The sequence below is a fragment of the Podarcis erhardii genome (assembly GCF_964252035.2).
Source record: "Podarcis erhardii genome assembly, chromosome: 8".
Classification (NCBI taxonomy): Eukaryota; Metazoa; Chordata; class Lepidosauria; order Squamata; family Lacertidae; genus Podarcis; species Podarcis erhardii.
Window position 1 is genome coordinate 32,584,157 of NC_138499.1, and position 22,591 is coordinate 32,606,747.

The 22,591-nt window shown below is 42.4% G+C and overlaps 1 protein-coding gene across 2 annotated transcripts in view; it reads right to left on the minus strand.

The window, feature by feature from the left end:
• Nucleotides 1-22,591, minus strand: part of HNF4G (hepatocyte nuclear factor 4 gamma) — a 57,504-nt gene that overhangs the window by 21,518 nt on the left and 13,395 nt on the right. The window contains exon 2 of one of the 2 annotated variants that reach the window (XM_081874483.1): nt 11,920-12,005. The exons of the other annotated variant lie outside the window; for it this stretch is intronic. The gene's annotated coding sequence lies outside the window, so the exon portion shown is untranslated. The remainder of the gene's footprint in view (nt 1-11,919; nt 12,006-22,591) is intronic. 2 annotated transcript variants of the gene reach the window in all.

The window sequence follows — 22,591 nt, forward strand, 5'->3', positions numbered from 1 at the left end:
GACATTTCATGGGAGCCTTTAAATGAGAGTTCCAACTGGCTTGACTCAAATGCTTCCAGTTTTTCTTAAAAAACAAAACAAAACTGTCCCCCTCTTTTTTGTTGTTGGCTGACAACAGATTGTCTCTTACAGCACACAAATTATAGGACTTAAATTAATAGAAACTCCATAAGATGAGAGCCAGTGTGGTGTCAGGGTTGGACAAGGCCCTGTGGGACCAGGGTTCAAATTCCTACGCAGCCAAGAAGCTCACTGGGTGACCCATGGGCCAGTCTTCATCTCTCAGCCTAAGACACCTCACAGCCTTGTTGTGATGAGAAAATGGGGACAGGGAAGAACTATATGTGCCAGCTTCAGTTCCTTGGAAGAAAGGCAAGATATAAAGGTAAACATAAATAAGTACAAGACTGCAGAGGCAGAAAGACTTTTTCTAATTAAGCAGCTGTGATTATTACAGTCCTCCTTGCGTAGCAAGGCAAGAAAGAGGTTTGTGAATATTGTATGGCAAAGTTAGTTCCAGGGCAACATGGGTCACTACCTCATAATGAATCTGACCACGGGCCCATATAGCTTATCAGCACTGTGACAGACCTGGCAATGGCTTTGCAAAGTTTTAGATAGTTGTGTCCCCCAGACCTACCTAGAAATGCCAGATTGGAAATGCTGTACCACTGAGATATGGGCCTTCCTCTAACTGAGGTGGAAATTGGCAAGCAAGAGATATAAAACTGGGGGGACCGGATCTTAATTTCACATATGGGGTCTGAACAGAGGGTGGCTGACTCAGAATGGGGCCATGGGATTGTACTGGATGGCTTGATGGAGATGTCAAGCCAGTGAACTGCAGTTGTGAAAAAAGGTAAATTCCATGCTAGGAATCATTAGGTAAGAGACTGAAAATAAAACTGCCAACATCATAATACCTTTACACAAACACACACACACACACACACACACACACTATATGTTATTTATAGTCTGATCTTTAAAACATTTTATTATTGCGTCACAACACAGACTGTTAAATGTTTCTGTACTTATAGACTATTTTCTCTTTCAGAGATACATATTTAATAATTATTCAAATAAAGCTACTATGAAGGCAATGCAGTTTACACCTGTAAGCATGTGAAATGTCAAGGAGGAAGGTGGGTGTTGCTCTTTCTGGCTTGACTGGCATGTGTCAGAAGTAATCCTGCAACTGAGATTGAAGATATATCTAACAAGAGTAGCTTTGAATAGGATATTGTCGTGATTTTGAAACAGTTTTTTTTTTCCTCATAGCAAATACTTACTAAAATGCAAGCTAAAATGTAAAATGAAAACAGGAACATATATTGTAAAGACAGAATTTCTCTAGATAATTTATCCTAGTTGGAAAAGTACTGATACTTACCCACCTGGATGGAAATGCTAATTTTATATTCATTAGCTTGGTTTATACGTATTTCTCTTAATGTGAAAAATAAGATGATTTCCTCATGGGGGGGAGAATCATTTGGTGTATCTTGCTTTGAAATTTTAGAACTGTAGCTATAAAGCTATTTCACAATATTTCACAGTGTATAGGTTGAAACATAACAGGCTATGACAGCAAGCTTCTTTAACGTGAACAGCATCTAAAACATGTACACTCTGCATAACTAGTCTCCACCACACACACAACTTACCACAAAAAATAAGTGAATGAGTTACATATATGTGGCATGTTTGTGTGTTGGAATTTACCAACTTAGCCCTCAATTATTCCTAGAGATTCTGTTCAGGGGAAGGTTTTTGTAAACCACTTTGAGGTTTTTCCTGCACTCATGAGGTATATAAATTCTATTACATTAATAAATAAGGAAATAATGATGATGATGATGATTGTGATAATAATTGCAAGTTCATAGTTTGGTCCTGCACCCTACATATTTACACTTTACTCACTAGAGAGACACAAATACATTCTTAGCAACCCCCATGAAAGCAGTCAATCCAGTTCTTTGTTGCAAGTGCACCTATTCCACAGAAATGCACTAGTTGATGCAGAATGAATACTTTCTTAGATCCTCTGTTCAGTGTTACTACTTTGTGTTCTCTGAACATTTGCTGACAAGCTACCACACACACACACACACACACACACACACACACACACACACCAATCAAAGTAATTCATTACTTGGCAATGTACTCTTTGTATGATACACTCCCCTGAAAGAGCTGTAAAACGGTGACTTGTTGCATCCCATTAATAGTTAACATGGTGTTCTGAACCTTGCTCAAATGGGGGAAAGAGTCTCAGATAATTGAAGTTGTTGATGAAGCACAAAGTAGCCGTCCTGCAATTCCACAAATACTACATTCAGGCTTCCACATTTTCACTTGCCATGCTTGCTGTGGTGGGCAACCTGCTGCAGTCTGACAAATGTAATATGCTGACCACTCTTTGGAGTGGTCTTTGGAGCTTTGAAGCTGTGGGAGCATGGATGCGTGGTCCTCCACCCATTGCCTAGCTTCAAGGTTAGCTGGGAGTGGTTTGGTTGCCAAGTCTCCACACTTTCCTGCTTTGGAGCATGAGCTCCTTAGCTCTATGGCCGTCAAGTGGGGAAAGCCCTCAGGCTCCCTCTCGTAGGAAAGAGAAACAGCCTATGTCCTTGGCTGCCACTTGATTGAGGCACTCACCTTGGTACCCACACAACTTCTACACATCTCATTCCCACATGACAGGGGATTTCCGTAGCTGCTGCTACTGCAGGAAAAGGGGATGGTGGAGTCTGCTTGGCCAAACCAGCGAACGTATAGGCTGGGGTAGGTTACCACAGTTTTGGGGCTTGGCAAGAAAGGCCAGCCCAACTTGTGAACCACAGAAAACATTCATACTAGAGCAGGCAAACCGTCACTCCTGAACTATCAGCAGGAAACTGTATGGCAAGGAATGGAAAACCATTTGATGTACTTCTAAAAATAAATATCTCAAGCCATGTTCCATCTAACTTTAAATCCATGGAATCAATAGCCAATTAGACTCTTTTCTTCTGAGTAGCTTATAGTACTTATCTCCTCTTGCCTGGAACCCAGGAGGCGGTGGAGGGGGAAAGCGCCATTTCTGTCTTACTCCCTCAGGAGACTCATAAAAGTTCTTTCTATGGCTCTGAGATCCCATTTGACCGTAACAGCTATGGGGACCTGAGCCCGTGTTCAGCAGATGCAACACATTCCCATGTCCCAATCTTTCTCCACTCATTCTTATTTTATTTACAGATATATATATATTTCAGTTTTTTAATAATTGTTAATCTGCTTAAGAATTAGGTTATAGGCAAATTACAAGCCCTGAATACTAGTGTTCTTGCTCGTGTGTAGTTTGTGATAATGTAATGTATTTCTGGCCTTCAGGCTTTTGTTAGAATCTCACAGGCCTGAGCATTTTTAAACTTACAGATCCAGGAGTATGTTTGCGATTCTGGTTGTCAAATCTCAAAACAGATATGGAAGGACTGAAGTGTGTACAGAACGGGATTTAGCTCAGTGGTAGAGCATTTCCTTGGCCTACAGAAGGTCCCATCTCTTGTCAGGGATGGGAAAGGTTGGGGTTTTATTTAAGAAGCCTTCAAATGTGGTTTTCATACAGCAGCAACATTTGTTTCTAAATAAAACATCTTGTTCTAAACCAAATATCAGAAAAGGAGATGCCATGTCATGCCTTCCCCCCACTTTCCACTTTAAAGACTTTCACGCAGTGATCAATATAACTGCAAATGTTCTTGGCGCACCATGAAGCAGAAGAGAAGAAACTATTATGATTTCTGGGACTTTTACCAAGCTGTCAGGATTACAATCTCAAGCATTAAAATGTTTCATGCCAAGAAGTGTCAGGATTAAGAATGTTGTTTTAATACTATTTTCTGTGTGCATTGAGTATGTGTGGTTTTGTGTAGGTTTTCTCTCCCCAGTATCCTTCTCAAAAACTTTATTAACTGCTTTTTCAAACAGCATTTTTAAGATTTCCTCGAAATAAACTACGAAAGCAAATCTTCACTTGAAAGGCTTATAGCAGCTGAACAAAACTTTTCTTGAGTTCCTTGCCAAATGGTCTAGGATCCCTCAGGATTCAATATGAAAGCTGCATTCAATTCAAAGCTCCTCCTGGGAACAGCAGCAGAAGAGATAAAGTAAGCTTTGAGAAGTTTTCTTTTTTTTACAATTGCCATTGATTTTTCTATAAATCTGGATTTTTAATTTAAAAGATCAGCTCCAGGTGCTATAATTAAAAGTTAGGTCTAAACTAAACATAAAGTCATCCAGAGAGAGAGAGAGAGAAAAAGAGAGAGAGAGAGAGAGAGAGAGAGAGAGAGAGAGAGAGAGAGAGAGAGAGAGAGATGTTATAGGAAGTAACTAATTCAGCAAAATCACTTGGCCAAGAATTTCTCTCATTATATAGACCCTCTTAACACTCTAGTAGCAGCATCAGCCTCAAAGTTCATTTCCAAAGTATGCAGTTGTTTCCCTGACTCCCTGTCCCCTTTCAGTGCCCCTGCTGAAGGAGCCTCCTGCGTTGACTTAGTTTGGTTGTGCACTTTCTGCAAAGGAGAGGGGGATACAAGGACCAGGCAGGGGCATCTTAGGCATTTGTGGGGACGATCCAAACACTGGCCTGGCTCCCTGGTTTCCTTTATGGTGGAAGAAAGAGGAAGTCTTTGGGGCTTCTGGTAAAAATTACCTATACACAGAGCTGCTTGTAGGCCGTCGCTTGAAGTGGACATCTTGGCTCTGGTTTTCAATTTAAATCAGGCATGTCCAAATAAGAGGATTTAAAAGATACTACCCTAGACACACACAGAGAGAAGTGCAAGATGGAGCAACCACTTCTGGCAACAGCCTTGTCTTTCTTATTACTCATAGTCTCACCCTTAGAGGAAGGATGGCAGTTCAAGTTATTGTACTGTACTTTTAAAAGATTCTGCGCTCATTACCAGCTGATAAGAATGCTATCAGAAAGCATTCCTGGGCTATCTGCAAGGCTCCCTTGGCATGCTAATTGTCCTGTTTTCTATTAGAGTTTGATCATTCAAAGCAGGGTATAAAATAGAAAACACGCTAATAAACATCAAGGTTATAAAAAGCTTCCTGAAAACCCAATTCAAACAGCCACTGTGAATTCTCAGGTTTGCACCCTGTAACAGCTATCAAACTCTCTCTCTTCCTTAAACGTCCACCATACTTGAGACATTTCTTTCACGTCACTGTTCTGGGACTGCCAAATCCTCACCAATGCTCTATCAATCACCAATAGTTAACTCTCTCATCAATGGTAAAAGGTAAAGGGACCCCTGACCATTAGGTCCAGTCGCGAACGGCTCTGGGGTTGCGGTGCTCATCTCGCTTTACTGGCCGAGGGAGCCAGCATACAGCTTCTGGGTCGTGTGGCCAGCATGACTAAGCTGCTTCTGGCGAACCAGAGCAGTGCATGGAAACACTGTTTACCTTCCCGCTGGAGCAGAGCCTATTTATCTACTTGCACTTGGACGGGCTTTCGAACTGCTAGGTTGGCAAGACCTGGGACCAAGTAATGGGAGCTCACCCCGTCGCGGGGATTCAAACCGCTGGCCTTCTGATCGGCAAGCCCTAGGCTCTGTGGTTTAGACCACAGCGCCACATGTGTCACTGGTAGTCCATGTTATATTGAAGACTAGCACTGGGAAGATGTAATCAACCCAACGATTTCCTTAAATTTCAATGAGGTGGGGCAAAAGCATTCCCTGAACATTGGCTTGATCTTCAGTGGATGAGTGGATTTTCAGAATATTTGTCTTTCCCTTAAATACAATTCTGTCAGGATGCTGTCAGCGGCTTCCGGCTGGTTGCCCAGGAAATTATAAAGACAAGGAAAAGCTTCTTACAGTCCTTTTTTATTTCAGTCCTTACACAGAGAGGCTATAGAACCCAGCCTCTTGGATAATGGTGTTGTCCCGAGTGAATCTCCACCCCCCTATCTCTCCCACTTCCTCATTCATCACTTCTACGGGTGCTGCTACGTGCCCTCTGTCTTTGAGCTCTTTGCTCTCCTACTTTTCAGGCTCGCCAGGTTCTGGGAGATGGAGGGTCTGGAATGCTTTCTAGTGACAACACGTCAACTGGGTGTTGTTCCAGCTCTTCCATGATTTTGCAGCTTTTCCCCATCTGCCTCTGAGCTGCTACCTCCCTCCAACCCTTGTTGTAAATCTGTACTGTCTTCCTCTTCCTCCTCCCGGGAAGGGCCAGAATGGGGAGGCGGTTTCCACCACTCTTCCTTCTCTGCCCAGTCCCTGACACCTTCCCTCTCCTCCTCCTCCAGCATCTTGTTCTCACACTTCCACAACTTCAAATAGTCAGCATGTGACTATGCTAGTTCCCAGGAGCATTGCTGGCTACCATACACAGAATTGTGGCCAACTTGCTAGCCAACTTGGCCAAATTGGACTAATGACCACCTGAAATATTTTTCCATCTTCGCCGTATCAAGCAGTCGGTCCCTGACCTTTCCCGTCCCAACCTGGCCATAGTGATCCATGCGACGGTCACCTCCAGGCTTGACTACTGTAACTCGCTCTACACGGGGCTGCCCTTAGTTTCAAGTCCCAGAAACTCCAGCGGGTGCAGAATGCTGCAGCAAGGCTCCTCACGGGGTCCTTACCATTCACCCAGTGCTGTACCAGCTGCACTGGCTCCCAGTGGAGTATAGGGTCAGGATTAAGGGGCTGGTTTTGACCTTTAAAGCCCTATGAGGCCAAGGACCCTCATACTTACGGGACCACCTCTCCCGGTATGCCCCACAGAGAACCCTAAGGTCCATGAATAATAATAGTTTAAAGTCCTGGGCCCTAAGGAAGCCAGACTATCCTCCACCAGGGCCAGGGCTTTTTCAGTGACGGCTCCGACCTGGTGGAATGCTCTGTCCCACGAGACTAGGGCCCTGCAGGACTTGATCTTCTTCCGCAGGCCCTGTACGACAGAGCTATTCCCTCTGGCCTTCAATTTGAATTCGCCTGATCCTCTATTCCCTTTTCCCTTTTCTCTTCTCTGAAGAAACCCTTTCTGGGACCCACATTTAAATTCTTCCCTGGTCTCCTTGCTGGCCTTAGTAGGACCAACTTGGCCAGTTAGCCCTGGTGATCATTTGATGTCTACTGACTGGGGTTGGGGTTTTTTCCCCAAAATGACCCCTGAATTTTTGAATTTTATTGATATTGATGCTGTATTTTATGCTGTTTTTAAGGCACATTTTAATAAATGTTTTATATTTGCTGTTAGCCTCCCTGAGCCCGGTTTTTAAACCGGGAAGAGCAGGGTAAAATAAATAAATAAAAATAAATAAATAGTTTATTTGTAGAGCAAATCTTCCTCAGTGTATAATTTCACTTTCTTCCATTTATATCCCCCTTTTCTTCATCATAGAAGGTGATATACATGGGATTCCAGTAGATGAGTTCAGTTCATTGAGTTCAAATGAGATTTCTAAAGATTTCTAAGGAATTCTGCCAGAATCCCCCCCCAAAAAAACCATTGTTTTGACCTCTCAGGTTGTAGTTACTTCTTTCCACCATGTGGATGAATAGGAACCACAATAGCTTGAAACCAGACACATGTGTGGACTATAAACAACAAAAGCATTGCCTGAGTGTATCCAGTCCCTAAAACGATAGCTGTGCGTATGACTGTCCTCCTGGTGCTTTATCATTATATTTTGAATGTAGGAAAGTTTCTGCAAGCGATCCCCTGGGGATGTGTAAATTAGGGCTGGAAACAATAATCTCATAGCAGTGTCAACTAATGTGATCATTTATAAATTGACAAAGAGCAATTTTAATCGGTAAGGATGAGACTGCGATCACTTTGAAGGTGTTCTATCTTTAACATTTGTCTGACCAGGCAATCCTAACCATGCCTACTCAGAAGTCTATCCTACTGAACTCAACAGGGCCCACTTTCAGGTTAGTGGGGTTAGGACTGCAGCCTAAAGGCAGGATTGACTTAACCAGACCCATCAGCAGAAGCCCTGAGCAAGGACTTCTACTTACACAATGGGTCTTTCCTCCCTCTCCCCCCCCCCATGCCCTGCACCCCCCCAGAATTGGCTCTGGGGTGGATTGGGAGAGCCTCTGGATTAGCACTCAGGGAGAGGGGGAAAGGAGGATTGTTTTGTCTGGCAAGCTGGAATGCTTATAGACACAGGTGACTGGAAGAGCACCATTTTTAATTCCACACTCAAGAGTAGGCACACGAATGTTATTAAACATGACTACCTTAGCTTGATTAATTTAAATGGATCTGCTCTAAGGAGACCATTGCACCACACTGCCTCTAGGGATTGTGCTTCCGTATTTAATGTGGTATAGAACAGGGTTGGGGAACTTGAAGCCCTCCAGGTGTCATTGGCCTATGGCTTCCATCATCCATGTCCATTGGCCATGTGAGCTCAGATTGATGGGAGCTCCAAAGTCTAACATTTGGAGAACCTTAGGTTCTCCATTCTTGTTATAGTATGTGAGTAACAGAAATGGGGAGGGGGGTGTTAACCTGTGTTCGATTTCTGCTGTGTTTATATAATCAGGATGGTGATAATATTTTCATTTTCTAGAAGACAAAGTGTTCTAGGGTATAGATTCGCAATCATCAGGTGGAGATTTGCTGAGTTACAGTTAAATGACATGTGACTAGTGCAGTTAGTTAAATATTGCTTAAGTCAAGTAACTTATTCTTTTTCCAATTTAGGAGACAGAAAAACTGAGGGAGGGTAGAGTGAAAAAAAGGGGAGGAAATAGGAGAGAGTTCACGTGTAAGATAAATGTCATGCTGTGGTTGGTTTTTATATGATAAAAAACCTCCTTGTTGAAGAATAGTTAGGCAATTAGTACTTCGTTAATAATCTTTCATGGAAAACTTTGGCTCATGTTTGATCATAAACATTTTATGTAGATGATTAGATAAGTTTTATACACATCTTATCCTCATTTACCTTGAGAAACACATACATTCATAAAACGGCTCTCTTTATTGGAGAATTACTGTTTGCTTGGGGTTTTTTTACCCCTGAAAAGGGAGGTGGAATGCTAAAAACCAAGACTGGAGCTTGATAACATAATAGAAAATGGAAGGGGGTGCCAAATTTTTAATCCCAGTTTTCCATCTGCTTTCTCTTCAGTGATCCTCTAATGGAAGTTTAACTATTGAGACCTTTCTATATGATCATTTTTTAAGATGGCATGGCATGGCAACACTTTAGGGCCACAATGTGGATTTCTCCTACCAACATGTAGTTCTTAGGTGACTGGGTCTCTTCTGTGCTTGGCGGGTTTCTGCAGGCATGAGGAAAGCAATTTAAAATAACAATTATTTCATGGAAAACCAGCCAGGGGCAGAAAAAGTGGGTTTTGTCTCGCCACCCTTTCAGTAAAGGTGGTAAGGATCCCACAAACCAGACAGCTTTCAGGCAGGCTAGCAAACCCTGGTCCACCCTACAACAAGGGGGGGGTGTTGAGAATGAGATGGTAGAGTGGACTGACTCACTTCAGATTACTGACAGCGATATATTAATCCTGCACACTCCCCTACGTGACCCCCGCAAAAAATCCTAACCCCCACAAATTAGTATTTTAAGGAAATATGTTCTATCCTAGCCTTTAACCTACTATACTCGTTTTGTATTTGAACTGAGTTTTTAAATGAAGTGAGGCATTCAAAAATGTTATCCTCTACCTGTACTCTAAAGTGGCATAGTCTACGCTACCAACTCATCCTGCTGCATGTTTAGACCAAGCTGGTCATGGAGTGATGAGCTATCAGTCATTGGATTCTTTATGTGACACAGACTCACACACCTCACTTCGGAACATCAAGCTAGCCACATTAAATCAAACTAATTCAATCATTCTTTTGCAATAAGTAGCTGGTAAATGTGTTTCAAAAATCCAATCTAAGTTTCTCTACCCCTACTAATTATTATGTACCTTTAGTATAGTCTATGCAAATCATCAGGGACAGTGGGATCTGTTATTTTTCAGCCTACTCAAGACAGCTTTACATTTTAACTAGAAACTAAACTGACACAGCAGATTCTTGCTCAAAGGAGCCATGACTAACTGCTTAATGCTTCCCAAGGGGTATGTGTGTTGGCACATCACTGAGATAAGAATTTCAATACATGTGCTTGGCTGCGCAATTAGTCTCCTTTTTGTCATTAAGTGAGTTGGTAACAAAGTTTTAGGTTGCCTGCACTGTACCCATATAATGTACATGTCTGAAATTAACATGAAATATGGTCTCTGCTCAACCAGGAAAAGGTATATTTGGGACTGAGGATATCTTGCTTCAGAATATAGTCGTGTCCTATGCTTTATATAAAGTTTCCCTATTAGGGAATTCTAGGGCTTTCCAGAGAACCTGTTTAGAGCATTACTCTCATTTGCATGCACAAGGCAAAGGTTAGACTTGGTCCAGTCTTTATTGAGCATTTATTCTGATTTGTTCAAGAGGCAGTTATACAAGAAGCATTTGTCCTGATTTACTTCTGGGGTGTTTACACATCTTCCCACATCTTCAGTACATTTCACCTTCACTTTTCAAACCCTAAAAAGTCAAGGTTTTGTTGTTGTTTTAAGTCAGCTTGTTGCTCTAAGGCAACAGAGCCCTTTATCCACTTTAAATCTGCAAACAGGACCGGCTTACCCATAGGCGCTAGGGGTGCGGGGCACCCAGGCGCCGGGATCTCAGGGGTGCTAGGCTGAGAGTCCCAGGCCGAGATTTGGAGTCCGGGGATTGAAGAGCCAGGCTAGCCAACAGCTGCTGCCAAGCAGAGCAGAGCCTGTCGGAGTGCCGCAGGTTTTTTTGCTGCGGGTGCTGAGGCAACCGTCCAGCTCCGCCCTCCTGCGTGCCTCTGCAGGGATTGCTCCTGCCTCCACCCGCCGCGGCATGGGAGAGAGTTGCGTGCTGCCCCCCTAAAAAAGGCTCAACAACTTTGGCCTGCCCCCCAAAAAAGAATTGGAGTACTGGGCAATTTTTTGTACCCTGGCACTGCATATGCTAAAGACGTCTGCAAACCTAATATTCTGGTATATAAAGCAAGGGCCTGTAGCCCTTTTCTATGTGTTGTTCCTCCCCAACTGTAACACCTGAAAAGGATGACCAACTACATCAGGGATGGGGAAAATCAGGCCTGAGGGACAAATGCAACCCTTGGGCTGGAAAATGTCCCCCATTCCAATCAACACAGAATATGGGCTATTCCTAAACTAACTGAATAAATGAGATTAATTGGACTAACAGCATGAACTATGCTCATGTGGGTTCATTACCATTTCTCCTACACACACACTGCAATGCTGGGCTCAAGATGTGGTGACATCACACATGTGAACAAGCATCCCTAGTCACTCTTCAAATACCAAGAGAATACTATACCTATAGCATAGTCTGGCAGTGATGTTCAGCGATGGACAAATACATTGCCAGTCCCTATCTCTATCGTATGTTGTACCTAGGGCTGTGAAGCAGATTCTGAGCCTAATCAGGTTGGCTTGAGACTGTCCCAATCACTCCAGGTCCAGACATATTTGGGGCTGTCAAGGGGCAGGACGTCATGCAGGAAGATGAGGCAGGTATGAGTGAGAAGAAAGCATTAAAAGGATGGTCCTACTGGGCAACTGCAAGTTCAAGGAGAAGCAAGTTTTGTGAAGGCCATTGCAACAGGCAGACTATAAACACCCTTACACACTATAGCCATCAAGCCAACTTCTTCTTTGTCTTTAAATACTCCATTCTTTCTGAAAAGCCTTTCCATTGCTAACTCCAACATTCAGGCTGCCAGATATAGACGGTAGTAAAGATCTGCTCTCCACCACTTCCGATACCACAAAGAAGGTTTTCAATTAAATGTTAGGCAAAGGAAACTCATATTACCTGGCAGCTTGGCTGGGTTAAGTTGTTAAGAGTGGTGGTACAATCCTGATCTCCAGGGTTTTTGCAAACAGGTGTTAGGCAAGCATCTGCAAGAAACGGTTTTGGTGTATGAGTTGTCTAGCACAAATCATCAGAATAGGTGACTCTTGGGGTTCCTTCGAATCTTAAACTCTGATGATTTCACTATCATGTATGCCAGGGTTTTGAGGGTTGTTGTTGTTTTTTTTTACTTTGATTCTTACCTTTGAAAATATAAGAGCTTTTGCCAAAGGTGCAACTCAAGATTCAGAAGAAGTTAGCAACTTCTTAAGTTCAAAGAAAATCCGCCAGACGTTTCTAGGAAAACGTGAACTCTTTGTACATTAAATATGAAAAGACCTGCTTTGAAAATGTATTTGTAGTTTGTTGTGAGACTACGCCTTGGTGGCAGTTCTTTTAACAATTTATGGAGAGGAGGGTGTCTCTAATACCTTAGTTCTTTTTTCACATGGCCTCAGTTCAAAGAACCAGTTTGTACTTGCTTTGTAATCAAAAGAAAGCTACACCCGTTAAGAAATTTGTCCCATATTAGAATATTCAGTGAAAAAAGTTGCCAAAAAAAAAGTTTAAAGAGCTGCTCAATTTAAATGCTTTAGAAATGAGAGGGTGGAAATCAAAATGAATTCTAAGCATGAACTACATTATAGATTTGCCTTGAATTGTCCTGTACCACTTCCGCCCTGTCCAATACACAAAAGAGCAACAACGTATGGCGCTTCTCACACAGTTGATTCAAGCATACAATAGCAGTTGTTAGAAACCAATGCCTGATGATCGTCTTCCAAAGCAACTACTCTATTCCAAACTTAAAAATGGAAAGCATAATGCTGGTGGTCAACAAAAGAGGTTTAAAGACTGTATCAAGGCAAATCTAAAAAAATGTAGTATAAACACTGACAACTGGGAAACAACTGGCTCCAGTTGGAGAACAGCCTTTACCAAAGGTGTTATGGGCTTTGAAGACACTCGAACTCAGGACGCAAGGGAGAAACATGCTAAGAGGAAGGCACACTTCGCAAATACACACCATGATCATCTCCTGCCTGGAAACCAGTGTCCCCACTGTGGAAGGACGTGTGGATCCAGAATTGGCCTCCACAGTCACTTACAGACTCATTCTTAAAACCGTGTTTATGGAAGACAATCTTACTTGGCTACAAGTGATCGCCAAAGAGAAGAAGAGCTTGCTGGTTTCCCACAGGCATCTAGTTGGCCACTGAGAACAGGATACTGGACTAGAGGGATGATTGGCCTGATCCAGCAGGCTCTTATGTTCTTATTAGCTTTCTCCATCCTTGGTTTTTTCCAGCCTTCTTGGGATTTGTTGCCATGTGACAAATCATAGCTAAAATATTGTGGTATCTCGTTCTGTCACATACCTGCACAATTTTTGAACCACCAAGCTGAGCACAGCCCCACTATACCAAAGTTTGTCAGCCTGCCATTTGCTTAGCACTACTTCTGGGCTATACAATCAGGGACACACAAAATCTAAATGGCAAAAGCTTTGTTTGTGTCTCCTGATTTCCTTCTACTCAGGAGAAAAGTGGGGGTTGGGGTTGGGGTTATGTCCTAAAATATAACCTATAAAGCTTTGAAAGGGGGAAAGAGACAAAAGGCCTCTTCTGTGCTGACATACTGCAGATGAGAGTGGGGGGTGGGGTGACTGTTTTTTCAAAGAATTGTAATCAGAGACAGCAGGTATTGGATCCAACCATCTCAGATCTCAGAGACTGCGACATGTGATCTGCTTCCAGAGCAACATCCCTCTGCCCTGTGGTGCCCCAGCCAAACTGGGCAAACATAGCCAGAGGTCTAAAGATCTCTGTATAGGTCATGAACCTACGAGGCTACAGGAATTGTTGAAATGAATACTCTGTCTTCCAGATGCTGTGAGTCAGGGTTTCCCATGCTGTTCTCAAGCTAGAAATGCCTGCTTCTAATCCCCATGACTTTAGAAGCGACGATGAATCTCTCTCATTGCCTCTGCCCTTTTCCCATTCCAAAGCATAGCATCTGATTTAACAATAACCATAAACGACTGCTTGTAATTATATGGCGCACATCAACTGCAGCCCTGTATAGGGAAGAAGCACCACCACATTGCAGGGATGGGGTTGGTCCATTGTCCTCTGATCATGAATGCAGCATCCTTGTACATCAGAGTGGAGGTTTCCTTCCCTGACCTCACTCTTACCATTTTTTTCCCCTTCAGCTTTCCTTCTATAATAATAATAATTTATTATTTATACCCCGCCCATCTGTCTGGGTTTCCCCAGCCACTCTGGGCGGCTTCTAACAGAACACTAAAATACAATAACCTATTAAACATTAAAAGCTTCCCTAAACAGGGCTGCCTTCAGGTGTCTTCTAAAAGTTTGGTAGTTATTTTTCTCTTTGACATCTGGTGGGAGGGCGTTCCACAGGGCGGGTGCCACTACTGAGAAGGCCCTCTGCCTGGTTCCCTGTAACTTGGCCTCTCGCAGCAAGGGAACCGCCAGAAGGCCCTCGGCACTGGACCTCAGTGTCTGGGCAGAACGATGGAGGTGGAGACGCTGCTTCAAGTATACTGGACCGAGGCCATTTAGGGCTTTCAAAGTCAGCACCAAGACTTTGAATCAGGTTTGAATCACGGTTTCAAGGTCAGCACCAAGACTTCCTTGCCTTACATTCTTCAGAGCTTTCCAACAGAAAGCAATAGTTGGAAACTCTTGATAACCATGCAAACTGGGACTTGTCTGGATAACACTGACCCTGCGGCGGTGGTGAAAAATGGTTTGGCTGATATTCTAATGTGAATTTACCTAATTTTCAGCTTCTGAAACAAAGTCCACCCCTGAAAAAGGGAAGCTCTACATTGGCAGAGTGATCACTTGCTTGGTAGAAAGAATCACTTGCTTGGTAGCAGTTAACTGGCAGAGCTGAGTGAAGGGAAACCTCCTTCCAATCCACACACAGCCTGCAGCAAACCCAGAGGTGGGGTGGGGGTTAATTGTTCTGTGATAAACTCAGCTAGCTGTGACCATGAGATCTGGCTTATTTCACTAGAATTCCTGGACCATCTATCACACTCTTTTCCTTAGTAAACACATGAAAAAGTATTAATAGATGCTGCGGACTGGTGATTACCATAGGTGCAAGGTGAAAATTTTAATTTGTCTTCATTTAGATTGGCACTTCATGTACTTAATGGCAGATTGCAGTGATTTTAATGGAACACGTTTCTTCACAAGGACTGCAGTCCACATAAAGCTAGCTCAAACCCTATTAAGCCAATTAGTTCATCATGCAAGCCTGATCTTTACCACACGGCATTCTTTACTCCCACATTGCAGCTGAGAGCTGTAATTTATTTCAGTGGCATTTCTGACCAGCAGTGGAAACTGTAGAATAATTTTGGTTTCCAAAACAGTTTCCAATCTCTTCTGTGTTTACTCTCATAACAACCTTGTAAAACATGTGTAAAATGGGAGCAATGATGACATGAGGAACAAGGTGTGACTCACAGCACCTTAGTCAAGCTCAGGCAATGAGTCTATGATGTAGAACTCTAATCCAGGCCTTCAATTTCCAAACCTCTACTCACTAGATAAGGAGATCAAAGGAAGCATCCTCCCCATCCTCTGTGTTTCAGACCATTTGACTATTCCTCAGGAAAATTTGCATCTCTGGTCAGTAGGGATATCAGGGAATTATGATAGAAATGGGAGCAGAGATTGCTGGTGTCTCCTTTTCCATCTGATGTCAAACAAAAATCAGTGCAGTGAACACAATTGTTAGTCACTGTTGTCTTCAGTTTGAAAACAATATGTAATTGATGACTCCCTTTCCCCACATTTTCATAGCTTTTCCTTTGCACTGAAATGAATTGTGCAGAAGAACGTAACGTAATAAATTAACTAGGCAACTTTCCATCACAGTGAGGTTACCAACCGTTTCGTCAGAAGCCAAACTGCAGTGCAATGGAAGCATCACTGCATGTGACAAACACAGGTCGGAGGATAAATCAATGCCTTCGTCCATCCTTACTGGACAGTCACTAGTCCTATACACTGAGTGACTAGTGTTAAGAACAATGAAGTAGACCTATACTACGTGTGTATGCCATAGGCACTTATGCTATAAAAAATGTCAGAAAGCAATTCATTCTCTGTTGGTAATACTGCTCAAGTCAGGAATTATGGTTGGAATACTAAGCAGTGTTGGGAGATTGCTCTGGCATTGCATGCCTGATGGAATGGTCTCCCCCTCCTCCATGTGTTGGGGGCAAGCTTGGGATGACAGAGGGGAGGGAAGGGAAGGGAAGGGAAGGGAAGGGAAGGGAAGGGAAGGGAAGAAAGCCATTGTACTGGTTCTCACAAGCGCAACTGATTAGTTGAATCTGGCCCTATATATTTGTGCAAACACATACAAACACACACACACAGGAAAAAACAATCACGATAAATTGTCTTAAAATACACTGGGTTTTGCCATTTATCTTTAGTTACAGTGGTACCTCGGGTTACATACGCTTCAGGTTACAGACTCCGCTAACCCACAAATAGTACCTCGGGTTAAGAACTTTGCTTCAGGATGAGAACAGAAATCACGTGGCAGCGGTGCAGTGGCAGCGGGAGGCCCCATTAGCTAAAGTGGTCTTCAGGTTAAGAACAGATTCAGGTTAAGAACGGACCTCTGGAACAAATTAAGTACGTAACCAGAGGTACCACTGTATAACCTACATGGATCTCACTATATGAGTCCACCACTGAAATTGTTGAATGACATCTAGACTAGGACTGGACAAACCAGTTTGCTTCTGTTCCATATTACTTTCACATGCATTCACTCAGTCTATTTCATTCTATTCCCACATCTATGGCTTATTTTTGTTTGAAAAAGAAAAGAAAATCCACGTCAAAAAAATCATTTAAACATTTTTTTTTACTTTATTTATTTAAAATATGCATTTCACAATGCGTTTTGTCACTATGTTCTAAATTATTTTATTTGAAAAACCATGCACTTTAAATGCACTTTGATACTTTTTAAAAGCCAAGAATTGCACTCCCACATTTGGAGAAGTGCAAAATCCAATTTTTAGAGATGTTCAGATCTGTAAATTAGCCAGCGAGATGCAAATCAGGTCATTTTGTATGCATCTCAGACATCCTAATGTAGGCTACACTGTCTCTTAATAAAATCTAATTTAATGGCCTAACTTTAGGCAGGTTGTATACCCCCTCCCCCCCAAAAAGGAACTCGACTATGCATCCACAGCTTCCTCTTTTTTATTATTTTTATTATTATTATCATCATCGCCTGAAGCAAATGCAAGATAGAAAACAAAAATTACTGTAGGCCATCATTGTTCTTTCTCCTTGGGAGTACTGTTCGTAATCCAATCTCCCAGATTTATTTTGGAAATATCCACAATGGCGAGAAGGACTGTATTTAAAAATTAAAATAATATACAATTCAATACCGAGCACTTTCACAGCACACGGATCAAAAATGGGTAAATCTTAAAAACAAAAGCATTGGCTGTAATAACAGCCTTTCTCCCAAAGGGGCCTCTATAAGTTTACATTAAAAATAATGGCTGCACAGCACTGAGCATAATAAAAGCATGGAATGGACCGGGTTTCAAACCCACCTCCAATACCATCACTTATCTATGCAAGGTAAATTAGTCTCTCCATCAAATACAGAAAAGCTAGACTCTCTGTGGGAAACATTTACTTTCTTGCATGCTTCTTCCACCGCATATATTTCGTGAGCTCTTACACACCTAATCTAATAACCATTAGTAGGACAATAAAATGGCATAAAGTGAAGGGAAGGGCACTAAAGTAATCCTATCCCAACCTGTTTATTTAGCCATGCTTCTTAATGACAGACCTTCGTACCAGGCAATGCCTGTGGCTAAGGAGAGCATCACACAACCAGTTTTCCCACACCCACCTCAGCCCAGAAGTTCTAGAGAGCTTTTCTCTAATGTAGAATCGTTAGAATTCACATACTTGTCCAGTTTTGCTCAGGGAATTTTGCCTCCTGCGTGAGTCTGACCAAACTGCGGGAGGCAGTGGAAGACAGGAGTGCCTGGCGTGCTCTGGTCCATGGGGTCACGAAGAGTCGGACACGACTAAACAACTAAACAACAACAACAAGTTGCGTCTCCCCACTGCCCACTCCATGCGTAGAAAACTGATCAGACTGGCAACTGAATGTTACTTCAGCACTGGGGACAAGGCAATGTCATCCACCACACCTGTTGTCGGGGAGGTAGCTTGTTGGCTGGGGCAGGACTTATGGCACATACATTCTGTTGCTCTCCAGCTTCTACCACCTGAGGTGGCTGATGATCAAGCCATTCCTGGTCACTTTAAACCCATTTTGTCGTGTTTCTGACATGAGCCCTTCCCATGTGATCTGTTGTGTCACCTTTGCGCTGTGGGATGGGGCAGTTCTGCTGTGTCTCCCACACAATATGAAGATAAGAGTTTGAAGGCAAGAGCGCAGCATGCAGGGTTAGTGCAGATATGCAAGAAATAGCCATTACCCATAGGATGAAAAGAGGCACTCCTTATTCTACGAAAGCACAGATCAAATGCCTCTTCTAAAATGGCAATTGCTACTTCCAGTTTTTTAGTATGCATATAAAAATAACATATTTGGGTTTGGTTTTTTTTAGAAGTCTGCATGTTTAGAATAAAAGTTCATTCAGTCTAAAGCTTTTTTAAAAATCAGATCAATTAAGTTTTACAGCTCGCAGAAAGAAACAATACACATACATTTTACTGGGGTCCATATTTAGATTTTGAGATTCTTCTTATTATTATGGATTCTTTTAGTTATCTGGATTATATTCTTATATTTTTATTGCTAATTTTTATTATGAATAGTGTTTAATTTTACTTTATAGTTATTAATATGATATACTTTTATTAGTCTATTGCTTATATGACTATCTGAATTTTGTTATGTTTGCAATAGATAGCTCTGTCAAATCTATCTGTGCAAGCTATTTTTCTCTTAATAAGCAGCACAGCAGTAACTCACTGTAGTAGTGAAACTGCTACAATTAGCAAGGTAATGATAACTACTGCCACCAGAGGAGCTTGGAGACTGGAAGTGCTCTGCTGAAGAAATGTCCTGACTCTTGTTGTTTTTGCAGAGGATCTGTATTCAAACTTGCTTGAGAAAAGTTTGATCTTAGGGTTTATGGCACCTGTAGGCAATATAGCTCTTTTTATGGCAAAAGAGGGAGCAATAGATCCTAAGCAAACACTGATAAGCTCTCTGTTCTGAGAAGTCTCCACCTACCTAAGTGTCCTGACATTGGAAAGCCCCACAGACTGATAAGGGAAAGCAGCTAAACCTTTCTAAAAAGAATGTTGTTTCCAGGGCCATCTTAAGTATATCCCGCACCATGGTGCAAATATCCCTCCGGCGGTCCCCCCCCCCTCCTTTCCCAGAGTTGTCAACCTTTTTACGGCACTGCTGGAAGCTTTGCGGGGCTGGAGGAGGCAGGCAGTGGCTAGAGGGCGGCTTCTCCAGCGGGAAAGAGGCGGAGGCTCCAGGCGCAGTGTGAGGCAGGCAAGGGCAGCAAGCTGATGCCAGGAGGCGCCACGCCCAGCCTCCACCTCTTCCCTGGTGCCCTCCAGAATTTGGCACCCTGCGCCACTTGCCTCTATGGGCAAGACGCCCCTGGTTGTTTCATATGGTAAAATGAATGACTCAAAATGGAGAAATATTGCAGCTACACAAATATTTTGTACACACCTGTGCACCAACACACAATGTGTCAAATGTACCCGGTTACTCTAAACCAGGGTGGTCCAATGCCTATCCCGAGGGCCGCATGCAACCCTTGAGGTCTTTTTGGGTGGCCCTAGTCTGCAGCCATGCAGATCCACCATATAGTATGTGCTTCTGTTCAAGGGAACTGAGATGATTTGGATGGCTGCTGTGACACCAAGATGACACAGTCACAACCATTCTCACACATAAAGTCAACTGTACTCAGTTATACAAGCCACCGGATGACCCTGAGCCAGTCACACTGTCTCTCAGGCCTTTGCAGGGCTGTTGTGAAGCTATAATGGGGAAGGGGAAAGGACCCTTCAATACTGCATACTGAGGTCCTTGGAAGAAAAGCTGAATCGTATATAAATGACACATCAACACGCCACCTCTTTGGGAAGCTTAATATAGTATGCTTGCCTAGCTTTTGTTAACATGATGCCCTCCAGATGCTTGGGACTACAATTCCCATAAGCCCTGGCAAGCACCAACAGGGATACCAAACCATTTAGGGCTTTATAGGTTGACAGAAGTATCTTAAAATAGGCCCAGTGTAGTTCTTTCAAGAACCAGCGTAGTTCTTTCAAGACAGGTGTAATGTGTGTCCAGCCAGTGGGACCTACCAGTACCATGGCTGCTGGGTTCTGCACCAGTTTCCACCCTGTCGTCGAGAAGATCCTCACAGAGAGCTAATGTCACAGAAAAACAAGGGGGGAAATAACCAGGAAGAGAGAAGTAGCCAATTGAGGAGTGGGAAATTAGCAACACCTTTGTCTGTCTGAGGCAAAATAATCCCTTGTGCCTGTTTGCTGTTTGGAGAATATAAGCATATGAAGAACAAACCCTGGCTCAGGTTAAATCCAGTTTGGATATCTATCTCTCTTACACACAAGCACACATACCTCCTCTCATTTCCCTGCAAACCTAGTTATTTTATCTACCTCAACAAACAAGCTACTCTACCTTGTCATTTCAATTTTCACATATTTTCTGTTTGTGTATTAGTTCTATGATTCAACGAAATCTCATCTCAACCCACTGCCATAAGCAACTGTCTGGAACAAAGCTCTTTCTCAAATTCAATCTCAAACAAAATGAAAAGAAGCAGGGAGGGGGGAGAGAAAGCAATGGGGGGGGGAGAAAGTGGACCACAACCAATCCTATGAGTCCCATTCTCACAGGTTCGGCAAATTCTTTTTTATTCATCAACAGACCTGAGCTTGAAGAGGCGGCTACTTCTGCTGCTGCAGAGTTAACAACAAAAGGATTAAACAAAATAAGATCTTCCAAGAAAGGTTGTGTGTGTGTGTGTGTACATGCTTATGTGTGTGTTGGTTGTTAACTCAGCACACAGCTAAACACAGTAACGTTCTACTAAATACTCAAACATGTTTTATCTATCTATCTATCTATCTATCATCTATCTATCTATCTATCTATCTATCTATCTATCTATCTATCTATCTACACACATACACACACAAATATTCTCCCTTAGGGAAAGTGTCGTCAGTTATGTGTATGTTAGACATCTCCTGAAGACATACCTTGGTGCTTGAGCTTTCCCAGCACTGTAATGCTGGGCCCTGTACCTTTTGTACAGCTTGATGCTGTTTTTATTCATATTATAAATTTTATACTGGCAATTTCATAGTCTTTTGACACGCGCTGCTTATAGATTGTTTCAATAATAAGCAGTCTAGAATTTATTTTTCTAAATAAATGAAATGAATAATAAAAAGAAATCTCCCAGTCCCACTCAAGTCTTGTTTCAGTAAAAAGATTTATTTATTTATAAATAATAATAATAATATCCCAGCCTCTCCCAAGTCTTATCTATAGCTTCCCCCTTGATGTCTGCAGGTCCAGTAAAGATGTCCTCATTAGGGTCAAACTACATGTGACACTTGTCAGATGTTTTGCTCTTGCATAGTTGAAATTCTAATAAAATATTCAGTAGCCAGGAAATGGGAGAAGTGGGCTCTACCCCTTTGCCCCTAGTGCAGTCCCAACTGGAATCTTCCTTCCTCATCTATTCTCCTAGGCAGGGGCAGCTCCCATTGCCACCTCTAGCATAACACTCTCTTCCCTCCCTTTTTAGCTCTATGAGGGGCCATAAAAAAGAACAGGCAGCACAGGGTCCAAATCTCACATGGTTCTGCCTGTGATGAGACTTCAGAATCCTTACTGTAAAAGGAAAAGTCATTGCACCTCCTTAGCCTGTAGTCTCTCACATAACCCCGGAGTCCCACTAAGTCCTTTCACTACAGATTGGATGAACACAACAGCCGTTCCTTTCTCCATGGAAAAAACGTTGCCTTTGTTTCTTTTCTCTTCTAAAGGTTTCCTGAAGCTATTTACAAATGGCACACCAGACTTACTGTACAAAGGAATGTCCTTTGATCACCTTTAAAGCACTACTCTCTGAGTTTAGGGTAAAGAAAGTGTTGGGTTGTCTGAGAAATTGTTTTGTGCCAATTTCCTGCCTTTACAGAATCCATCGCTGCATAAATGAATAACTGAGCGAGGCTTGGGATAGTTTTACTAATGAAAACCGAAACAAACAAGCATTATCTATTAGAAGTTTAATAAAAATAATTGCTTGTAGGAACACACACACACAGTGATCATTACCAATTGTTCATACTTGATAGGATGATTATTCTTAGCAGAATTCTCAGTAAACTCATTAGAAACTTTGTTTTACATTTGATGTCAAGACATTTCAAATGTTCCGAGTTTGTAAAGGTTTCTCTGCATTGTACTAGCCTGTGCCATGAATTATTTGCTAGACAGGCATTCCTGCACAAGCTCACTCCGCCCTCCCAAAAGTGCATAAGATCAT